General features: G+C 41.1%; 1 pseudogene across 1 annotated transcript; it reads left to right on the top strand.

The window, feature by feature from the left end:
- Window positions 1-6,953: 6,953 nt before the first annotated feature.
- LOC147516659 (cytochrome P450 CYP82D47-like) lies at window positions 6,954-9,702 on the top strand (annotated as a pseudogene). Its single transcript, XR_015211106.1, has 3 exons — window positions 6,954-8,008; window positions 8,358-8,885; window positions 9,004-9,702. The product of XR_015211106.1 is annotated as a cytochrome P450 CYP82D47-like (transcript).
- Window positions 9,703-11,420: the final 1,718 nt, after the last annotated feature.

Here is an 11,420-nt window from a genome sequence, read left to right on the forward strand (position 1 = left end):
TATCATCAGTACCTTATAAAGTATAAGTAAACTTTCACAACCTAGATGGATTTGGACAAACCATTGGTACAGTTGTAGTATAATCTGGTATTTGTCTATCTTGACTATATGATTACACTAGTACACTTTGTGTGTATTAAACAGGACCAAGTGAGGTTGTTTCTCTTTATACTGACTATATAAGAGAACAAACACCTCTGCTATTATGGATGATTGTCCTCTTAATCCGGATATAATAACGGGCACTTACATGCATTGTACATTGCTTTAAATCATCAATGAGTGAGATTCATTTGTGAATCAACAAACTCGATGGATTTTGTAATGACATTGTATGTAAGGTGTGTTGTTGATTATAGAAGGAATCCGTGACCCGCAGGAAGTCGGGTTGATGATGTCCCCTTGAGGAGCTCATAAGGATTGTCATGTAAACCCTGCAGGTGGATTTAATCCAATATGACAATGAGGTTAAGTGGTACTACTCAAGGACATAAGAAGTTTATTAATGTAGTTGTCAATAACTTGACTTAATCAACGGGCATTCGATATCTTAAACACAGGGAGATCAACAAGCATATAATATGGAGCCCATAAATGTAACACGTAATTTGGGATTAGGTCGGTAGTGCAACAATGGCTTTTAGTGGAATAAGTCATTTGTTGACGGACTTAGGCCGTGTGTTCTGGACGAACATGGGAAGCCCAAGCCCATCAGGAGGCACAACCCTAATTTCTCCTCATGGTCCCTGTTGTAGCTTATAAATAGAAACCTCTGGCCATTTTGACCAAGGTATTGCTCAAGAAAAGTAGATCCAAAATTGGTTTCAATTTTGTGAGTGAGAGAGGCCAAGAGAGAAAGAAGAGGCTGGAAGATCGTTGCCCACACAACGTCCATTCTAAGGATAGGAATACAACAGAAGATCAAGAGGTTACTGATTTCGTAGGGATCTTGGATTCTCAGAGATATCTTAGCCAATCTAAAGGTATGAATTTCTAATCAAAATCGTGGACATCCCTTATTCCGATGCGTGTGGGTGTTCGCGGTTCGTAAATCATTCGGTGCTACCATAACGGTTCCTACAAACACGCGCTTCAGCGTTCTGGATGTTAACTCGACCTATACTGCTATTTTAGGACGATGTTGGATCCACAAGATGCAAGCATATCCATTAACACTCCATTAGGTTTTACGCTTTCCTGGCCCCAGAGGCATGATGGAGCTCAGAAGCAACCAGCTCGATGCCCACAATTGCAACCAGATCCTCTTTGTCAACAAGCATACTGGGGCTTCACTCAAGAACAAGGGAGAGATCGCTGAAGCCAAACTGGCAGAAGACTTCATCTCTGAGGTCAAAAACCTAACCAAGACCCCCCGAAGCAAACTGAATAAAGAGAACACCCAAATAGCAAGCCATGTCCATGGTCTTCAAAGTCTTGTACAAATCTTGGCCTTCTAGCTCTTCCTTATCCCCTTCCAAGACAATTAGCTATGGGTGCCGACCCGAAGTTGCAGTCAGATCGTTTCACTACACTCTTCTTCCCCGTCTTCCCAGTATAAACGAAGTCGCTTCCAAGGTCGCCAAGCCGCCTCCTCAATGAACCAGTCTCAGAACTTTCTCCAGCAACAACCTTTCCTTTACCTGCTACACCGCGGTTGTGAGCGCTCAGGTCAACCCTCCCCGTAGAGCTCGGGCAATTGAACACCACACCTCCAGTTTGCTTGCGCGAACCAGAGTTAGAGCGACCCACAAACGCTTAGTGGCCCTCAAGTTAGAAGCAACATCCTTCCTCTTACCCAGATCTGCCCTACGACGCGGCAAGAAATCGATCTCATCTAAAATAAGAGGAGAGCCTCCCTCTCCCTGCCCGTTGGAGAGACCAAAATCCCATCGTCATCACCATTTAGCCTAGCCATCCTACACTTCATAGACAACGTAACATTGAGCAAAAGAAGCATACAAAGCTTACATATGATAAAAGAAGAGAAAGGAAAAGAAGTTGGAAGCTAACCTGAAGCGCTCTAGAACTTTGGCAAGAACTTTGGAAAATCGCTTAAGGGAAATAACGTACCAGTACTCCTAAACCTCTCACGAAAAGCTTTTAGGGTAAACCGTTTCACTTCCCAAGACATACCATTAATACATCGAAATCCTAACGCCGCCATCTTTTCAAATTCCACAACACTAGGTGGTTACTATTTCTGCTCACAAATGTTTCGCCTCCTCACACGTGCCAAACACGTGCTAAAGTCCTCTCTCAGTAGAACGCTCTAACATAGAGAACACTCTCTACGAACACGATGCTCATTCGAGCCCATAGGTTACATAGCCTTAAGACTTCTCACTAATTGAAGCTTACAATGCTAGGACCGACTTAGGGGAGAATGCTTTATAAGAGCAAGATGCTCACTCGAGCTCAAAGGCTACATAGCCTAGACACTTCTTACAAGTTGGAACCTATAACGCTAGGACCGACTCACTGGAGAACTCTCTCTAAGAGCAAGATGCTCACTCGAGCTCAAAGGTTACATAGCCTGGACACTTCTTACCAGTTGGAACCTACAATGCTAGACAGGTGCAACAACATCAGGCAAATTGTATTCATGACATCAAGAAAAAGAGGAAGGAGAATAAACATGCATTTCATAAATGTGAGAGAACGAACTGCCCGAATAGGCTCAGGAAACCAGTTCATTCTGAGCCCAAACTAAAGCAGATAATAAAGGCAAACTGCCCAGGCAATTCCAGGTTATCAGCTCTTAATGTATCAGGTCATAGGCCATGCAGCAATAAATAAAGGCGAACTACCCAGGCAAGCCTAGGAAACCAGCTCTATAGTATCATACCAACCAATCACAGATAAGATAAACAAAAACAAGAAGACATTCTTTCATAGCTGACAAGATTCAAGAAATATTCGACAAACTCTTAGTGGTTAGGGGCTCCAGCACGTCCTTCACAGCAGTTCCATCCAGGGCGGGATCCGAGACAATATCAGCCACAAGAGTAGGACCTTCAAATACAGGAAGAACGGTACTAACATCTCCAAGTGCGTCTAACATTGTGGCACTTCGAGCCCCACATTTTGGTTCCTCCTATAAGGCAAGGTATTTCTGCTCCAGATCGTTGTACTACTTGGCCATCTCAGTCACCTCTCCAAACAGAGTCTCATAGGTGTCCTTCGTTGCCTTGACCGCAGCTGTTGCCTTCTCTACATACCCAGTATACACTGCCAGCTCGTCATTTGCTTCCTCCAACGGCCTTGCCATGACCATTTTCTCTAGAGTGACCTGATCGTGCTGCTTCTTTAGTTCGTCATAACTGGCTTGGAGAGAGACTTGAATAGCATGCACGTTCTCCAGTTCTTCCTTCATCTTCTCTCGCTCGCCCTTTTCAGCCTATGCAATCACGGCCAGCTCTTTCAACTTTTGATACCCAGATAGTACCTACGACGTAGCAGTACGTCCACAATCAATAAATTATCCTACTCATACATAGCAAAAGGCCAAGTTATACAATATGTACCAAGCAATATCGAAGGTCCATGGCCCTCATGTTTGCAGCAAGGTCGCCCATATCATCTAAGTTCGGCCGATCTCCATCAAGAATGATGTTATCCAGCAAGCAACTCGCGATCGGGTTTGACTGGAAGCTACAGTCAGACCCCATCACGTATTGGGTTTCTCCAGTATCAGTATTAACATAGGTGACACCCGTCTTAAGAGCACCACCTTTCCCCTTACCAAGACCAGCCTTGGCACTACCCTTTCCAGAAGACTTTTCTCTTCTAGTAGGAGGAATACCAATCACATCAGTAGTACCCTTCTCCCTCTCGAGTGGGTTCAGGTCTTCATCTCCCAGATCGACCCGCTGCAACAACCTCACCCAAGAGCCCAAACTTCCATCAGAACGCCCAACTTTCTTCCTTACAGAACGGTGACCAGAATCCTCTCTCATTATGTTTTCCAGACGAGTTGCCTTCGCCACCCTATCGTTGTCAGCAACAACTTTTATTTTTAACAAACTTCAAAGTTCACGAACTGAAACTCTCAGCTCATCTACATCCACAAGAGCGGGCGCTTGCTTTTTGGACTGTTCTCGGGAAGTAGGATCAGAACCAAAATGCTGACCCTTCCCACCACTAAGCTTGGGCATCCCACCACGACTCCCAGAGGCCCCAACACCTCCCATAGGCCTTAGAGGCACGCTCTGGCTCCTATTCCTAGCCTCCCTGGTCAGAACGCCACTATCTTCTGTCTCTCCATGAAGAACTCGCAAGAAGACTCACTATCAACCTGACCACGAGCCCTTTTCTTTTGAATCCTCCGCTTGAACCTTATCCCACGACCTCCCCATTCCACAAAGAAAGCAGCTACCTCATGCAATTTTTCTTGCTTCTTAGCTTAGCTAAGTTTAGCAAACCTCTCGGTCACTCCCCGCTCAGTATGACTGGCAATAGCGACCTCTGCAAAACAACCAGTTCCAAGGTCAGCTCAAAACAAACTAATATCACTCAATATACAACAAAGGACACAAGACATACCAGAAAAATTGCAAACCCTAGTGTGAACTGCAAACCCACTAGCATAGTAATTTTCAGTTAACAACAATGGCTTTCTCTCCCAAGGCTTGTTACTCACACCGTCCAGAACGATCGACTTCCCTGTTAGCGTCTGCAAACTTAAATTATTAGTACGAGATCGCTTCACAGCGAAGTGCTCAATAATATCAGCAACCTCAACACAGTACCCCAATCTCTCATTTAGCAGGTTGAACACTCTCAACAACCACCAAGTGTTGCCAACGAACTTGCAAGGCGCTTTCTTACAAAAGTTCAAAAAATTACAGATAAATGGAGAGAATGGTATCTTCATGCCAGCTCGCAATTGCCCCTCACAAACTACCACCCCATATCCCCATGGGACGAGCACATTGGTTAAAGCGTCAACGTCATCCTCAATTTCATGTATCTCCAGGTCGCTAACATCTATACTAGAAGCATCCCTCAAATCTCCAAAACTTTCCAAAACACGTTTATCTACATTTCTAGGGGGCAACCCACTAGAAGAAGAACCCTCACAACGATCGGAGCTAATCTCCAAAGCAATTACAGATTCAAATCTTACATAGTCTTCTTCACTATCAAACCTTACCGACCCTACTATAACCTCCTCCGATCGTGTATCATTAGAGTCACACATGGTTCGAAGACACAAAAGGAAAGAACCTAACAAACAAGGTTTAACTACCAAACGAGAAGAAGAAAAATGGAGGAGGTTGAACTAACCTGAGCACTCAACGATCTCAACAATCTGAAGAAAATGAAGCAAAACAATAACTTTCCAATTCCCCAAAACGTCTTATACACGCCGCCCGTTCAATTTTCAATGCAGGCCATCATTGCACTGAACCCTATTCGCGACACATCTCCTTACGTCTTGTCTTTTCAACTTCCACAAAATGAGGCAATTATTATTCCACACATATGCTACACATGTGCAAACGTTCTCTCTCAGCAGATCGTTAAAACGTACTAAACGACCTACTGAGATGGGGCTGTGTGAGGGAGTAATATTCACATCCAATGAATACCACACATGTGTCCAACATATACAGAACTAACAACTGACCTCGTATCCTCTTCCTTAGAGCTCGCTTCATAGTGACTCAACTCAGCCAAGCAGCCTATTCAACTCACGCCCAGAGTGATGTCACCACCAACCGATCTCCTGTACTCGACCTTCGAGCTCGTTTCAAAGTGACTCAAGTCGTGTAGGCGATCTCACTAAGAAGCAACCTCCATAGCGCTCACTCTTCTTGCTCCACAACGGCTCGTAACGTAAGCCTTTATTACACCCATCAAGACCGAAGCTTCAGGCACGCAACTTATTGATTCTCCATAACTCGCCATCATGGCTCATAAGTAACCTGAAAACCTGGATCTGACTTGAAGCGGGAGAGCATAAGGTGCGGGCATCTTACCTATATAAAGAGGATGAGGAACTACGTCTGACCTGATTCAAGTTCCCCCCCCCCCCCTCTCAGAGAGAAAACTTGATACGTAGGCAGTTCGTCTATACGAACTCGGTCAATTCAATCCAATCACCCCAATCCCTTGATCAAACCTACATTTGTAAGGATCACCAAAAACATCATTTACAAATGGTAACCTTGTGCAGCTCATAGGAGTTTTTTTTTGCTATGGATGCCAAGTAATCAAGATTAAGTTGGCAATGTTATGACATTTTATCATAATTAATTGGTTTAATATTTATTTGAAATTTTCCAAAAAAGTACTCTTTTCAAAATGTTTAGAAATTTGTGCACAAAAAATCAAGCTTTTTACTTGAAGCAAAATATCTTAAAAGATCCCGGGCGTAAACCCGAGTCCAAAATCTAGTCCACACTAAAGATGTAACCTTCTAACTTTATAAGCTAAGAATGCACATCAATCAATTGAATTAAGTCATTGGGTGGGCATGTCTTTTTCATTATTATTGTCAATAAGTAGAACTGTAGATTGTAGACTTTCAGTGTTGGAACACATAAGAATGCTATTCATGGATTTGCTTAACCAATATATGCATCTTCTTTAGTATTGAGGCTTACATGCATGAATGATAAAGAAACACTAAAAGGGAATGGGCCGGACAAATGAAAATGAAAAATTGATTGTTAGACAACACTGGTAAATTTGTACAGCTCATAGGAGTAATTTTTGCTATGGATGCCAAGTAAGCAAGATTAAGTTAGCAATGTTATAATATTTTATCATAATTAATTGGTTTAATATTTATCTAAAATTCCAAAATAGTACTCTTTTCAAAATGTTTAAAAATTTGTGCACAAAAAATCAAGCTTTTTACTTGTAGCAAAATATCTTAAAGATCCCGGGTCCAAAATCTAGTCCACTAAAGACGTAACCTTCTAACTTTCTAAGCTAAGGATGCACACCAATCAATTGAATTAAGTCATTGGGTGGGCGTGTCTTTTTCATTGCTATTGCCAATAAGTAGTGTAGATTGTAGAGTTTCAGTGTTGAACACGTACATAAGAATGCTATTCATGGATTTGCTTAATCAATATTTTGCTACAATCTTTGGTGGTTTCTTTGCCTTACTAATTTTTCTCTATATCATTTCACAGAAGAGAAGTAGGATTCTCAAGATCAGAGCAGCTCCAGAACCAGTTGGGGCATGGCCTATTATAGGTCACTTGCCTATGTTACTTGGACCTAGATTACCCATATTGTGTTGGGAAACCTTGGAGAGAAGTATGGATCAGCATTTACTCTCCGGCTTGGCATACATAAAGCATTAGTGGTGAGTAGTTGGGAGCCAAGGAATGTTTTACTACAAATGACCAAGTCTTTGCCACCCGCCCTAGCTTCAAGGCAGCCAAGATACTGGGATATAACTATGCCCTATTTGGCCTCGCACCTTATGGGTCATATTGGCGTGAACTCCGTAAAATATCCATGATTGAGCTTCTCTCAAATCATAGGCTTGAATTGCTGAAGCATGTTCGAGTATCTGAGGTTAGTACATCAATGAAAGAATTGTACGAGGTGTGGACAGAAAACTGCAGTAATGGAAAACGGATCTGTTTTGGTGGAGATGCAACGATGGTTTGGTGACTTGACACTAAATATAAGTGTTAGGATGGTTGCTGGTAAGCGATACTTTGGTACTAGTTCTATTTTGGACGACGAGGCAAGGCGAATCTCACAGGCCACAAAAGATTTATTCCGTTTGACAGGGATGTTTGTGGTGTCGGACTTCGTTCCTTTCCTTGGGTGGCTAGATTTTCAGGGCCACGAGAAAGCCATGAAGAGAACCGCTAAGGAAGTGGATTATATACTTGGGGGATGGTTGGAGGAACATCGACGAAATAAACTTGGTGGTGGAACAAAGGTGCAGCAAGATTTCATGGCTGTGATGTTGTCTATTCTTAAGGACGAAAAGTTCTTTGGTTATAATGCCGATGCTGTCACAAAGGCTACTTGCTTGGTAAGTTGGTATGCATTACATCAGTCTTCTTTGCCCTCCTACTGTAATTTTCTTTTACCATTTTATGTAAGTAGAAAAACACTTCAATTAGTTTTACTTCAAAATCAGTAAATTAACTCGAAAAGAAAATGAAAAACAGCTAGAACCTCATAGAGATGGAACTTTTTATTAATTCGAACACATCTAGCTACTTTTCCATGAAGCTTATATCTCCACTAAGTACTTTGGACTCTAATTGGTCTAACAATTAAGTTACTCAGACGAATTTTTATTTGCAAAACGAAAAGTTGGTGCATGTAAATCGATCGAGTCCTATATAATCAGCCTACATTTCTTGGAGTTTCTGCAGAATATGTTGTTGGGTGGGACGGATACCACAATGGTCACCTTGACATGGGCTCTCTCGTTGCTACTGAACAACCGGCATATTTTGAAGAAGGCGCAAGCTGAAATTGACACTCAAGTTGGAAAAGATACACAAGTTGATGAATCAGATATAGTGAAACTTGTGTACCTCCAAGCAATCGTCAAGGAAACATTGCGTCTTTATCCAGCTGTTCCACTATCTGCACCACACGAGTCTATTAAGGACTGCACCATCGCTGGCTACCACATCCCAGCTGGGACGCGCTTGATAACAAATGTATGGAAGATTCAACGAGACCCACGTGTATGGTCCAACCCTAGTGAGTTTCAACCAGAAAGGTTTCTCACTGATCAAGCAAATGTCGACTTTAGGGGCCAACATTTTGAACTCATTCCTTTTGGATCCGGTAGACGATCCTGCCCAGGAATCTCGCTTGGGCTACTTGTGGTGCAATTGGCATTAGGGCATCTCCAATGGGGGTGTAAAATTACACTTCCACCTAGGCTCCACGTAGGTGCCATTAGGATTTTACACCTCTAATTGTATAGTATTTTGCTTCACAGTCTTTGAAAGTAAAAACTCGTCTAACTGTCCCTTTCTAACTAACTTCTGTATCTTTCCCCTGAAGGATCTACAATCTTTAGTTTCATGACCAAAATCATTGTGGAAGTGACACCAAAGATTTTTTTCACGTCTAGACTTGGTGTTTTCAGGTAAGGGCATTAGAGGAAAAAGTAAGTTATGTCCTTTAATCTTCTCATATATCGCTGCATATTTGGCATTTAATGGAGTGAGCCTCATTTTTTCGCAACCGCGTACGACTTTTTGTAGTCTGATTTTTGTTGTTGTCCTTCCGCAGTGTTTTGCTTATGTTTGTCTTTACCATCGCTTGAATCTTTACTCCGAACATCTTTGTCTCTTGAGGCTTTTGCTCTAACATCTTCTTCGACGTTAATGAACCGTTGTGTTCGTGTAAATAAATTGGACTTGGATTGCGGAAGGTCTCATACAAGGGAATTGTAAATTCCATTTTCATCAAAATGGACCCCTTCCTTGAACACATGAATGATTATTATGTCAGGAACATCAGTAACCTCTTCTTGCACTTGGCAGAAACGAATTAGGAACTTTGCCAGAGTTTCATCTGTTTGTTACTTGGTATTTAGCAAGATATTAACATCCTTAGGACGTGTCCAATTATGCTTAAACCGATCTGTGAATTGATTTGCTAATTTTTGGAATGATGTGATAGATGGTAGGCCGGAGAACCAACGGAGAGCTTCTCCTTTTAATGTAGATGGAAAAAGTTTGCATAAGAGGGGGTCATTGATTTAAGTAAAAACGCTAGTTTTACCTACGAATAAGTAACGAGACTCAAACACAAGTACAACTAGAACTATTTTCTAGCTTACGCTTATCAAAGTTTTCTACCCTCGATGCTATTGCAATAGAGTTGGAATAGAAGATTCATTCCACTCCTAGTTCTTTAGAATTCTAAGTTAACTACGATTATCAGTCTATCAAAATTAGTGAGAGTAATGATGGAAATTATACTACGATGACATTTCAAATACTAAGGTTCGAATCTAGATAAAGAATTAGGGGAATTTGATTCCACCTTGAATTCAACTTAATAAACTAGCATAGATTGTTGTAATCCAATTCTAACGTTCTTACGATAAGAATTGGTCGTTCTAATCCCTAATAATTCATGACAATCTCTACCAAATAATGACTAGCATGTGAGGAAGTTCAACCCATTCTCATGGCGAATCAACTACCATCTAGAGTGGAATAGAATCTTACAACTATTTATACACTACACAATCAAGTTTTCATCAAGGCTTCCTCAAACCTCTCTAATGGAGGTTTAGTCTTGATTCATAAAACTATCATTTATATAGGAATTAAAACAATACATGATATAAAGATTATAAATTTGCTATATTGATCTACTCAAGAATTCAAAACTAAATTAACAACCAAGAAATGATTAATACTAAATAATTGAATTTAGATCTAGGTGATTTAATAAACTAAAACTAAATTTATAAATAACTAACTACTGTTATTGATCTAATGAACAATAACAATACTGATTCAAAACTGAATTTAAAACAAGGTAATAAAACTAATTAATGGAGTCTAAGCTAATTTATTTTCTAATCTAGGTCTAGCTAATTTGTCTGCCTCTTTTCTTCTTTCCAACAAGAGAAAGAGATCCCCAATTTCGTTCATGGGCCTGGAGCCATGTTTTTGGCCGGAAAATTGAGCCCAAAACCCAATTTCTTCAGTCCACAGAGGTCTTTCCAGCTGGATTTTACTTCAACAGACTTGTTGTCCACTTCTACCCCTCTGATTGGGTCAAGGTTTGGACCATTCGAAAGCTCTTTCCTAGATGGTCGTTTTGACATAACGTAGGCCTAATTCTGAGGTCTAAGTCCAAAGATACGGTCTTCGGAAGTTCTGCTGACTTTTACTTTTCAGCTTTGACCGGGCTTTAAAAAAGTTTTTTCTCCTTGAATCTTGGCCTCTAATCACAAAACTTCTTAGCAACCAACCCTTGCTCCTTTATCTCGCAAAAGTGACACATTTCTGCACATAATTGACTATAATGCCTGAAATACATAAAAGCACGTAATCAGCATTAACTCTTATTTATTACTCACATTATTAGTCTAAAAATATTATTGTTAAAGGGTTAGTCATAACTCGAAATGAATGAACCACGCAATTGGTGGGTCTTATGACTTCAACCCTTTTCCAATCCATGAACTGGGTATAGAACTCAGGTAAACAACCGCGCATGATGCGGCAAACCAAAACAGGCATAGGAAGATACTTATACTGCATGTTATGGGCTCTCTTAAAACTAGCCACTAAAACTCTGGGAATGTCGTATAGGCGACGTCCCTCAGCTAAAGCAAGGAAAACATCACCAGCAGTACTATTTGCAGAAGTAAACTGCCACTCCCCTAAAATATTCATCAGGATGAATAACATGGTGGTGCTACATACATTCGGATTCTACAAAAGGGCTATGTT

The sequence above is a fragment of the Coptis chinensis genome, chromosome 2 (assembly GCF_015680905.1).
Source record: "Coptis chinensis isolate HL-2020 chromosome 2, ASM1568090v1, whole genome shotgun sequence".
Classification (NCBI taxonomy): domain Eukaryota; kingdom Viridiplantae; phylum Streptophyta; class Magnoliopsida; order Ranunculales; family Ranunculaceae; genus Coptis; species Coptis chinensis.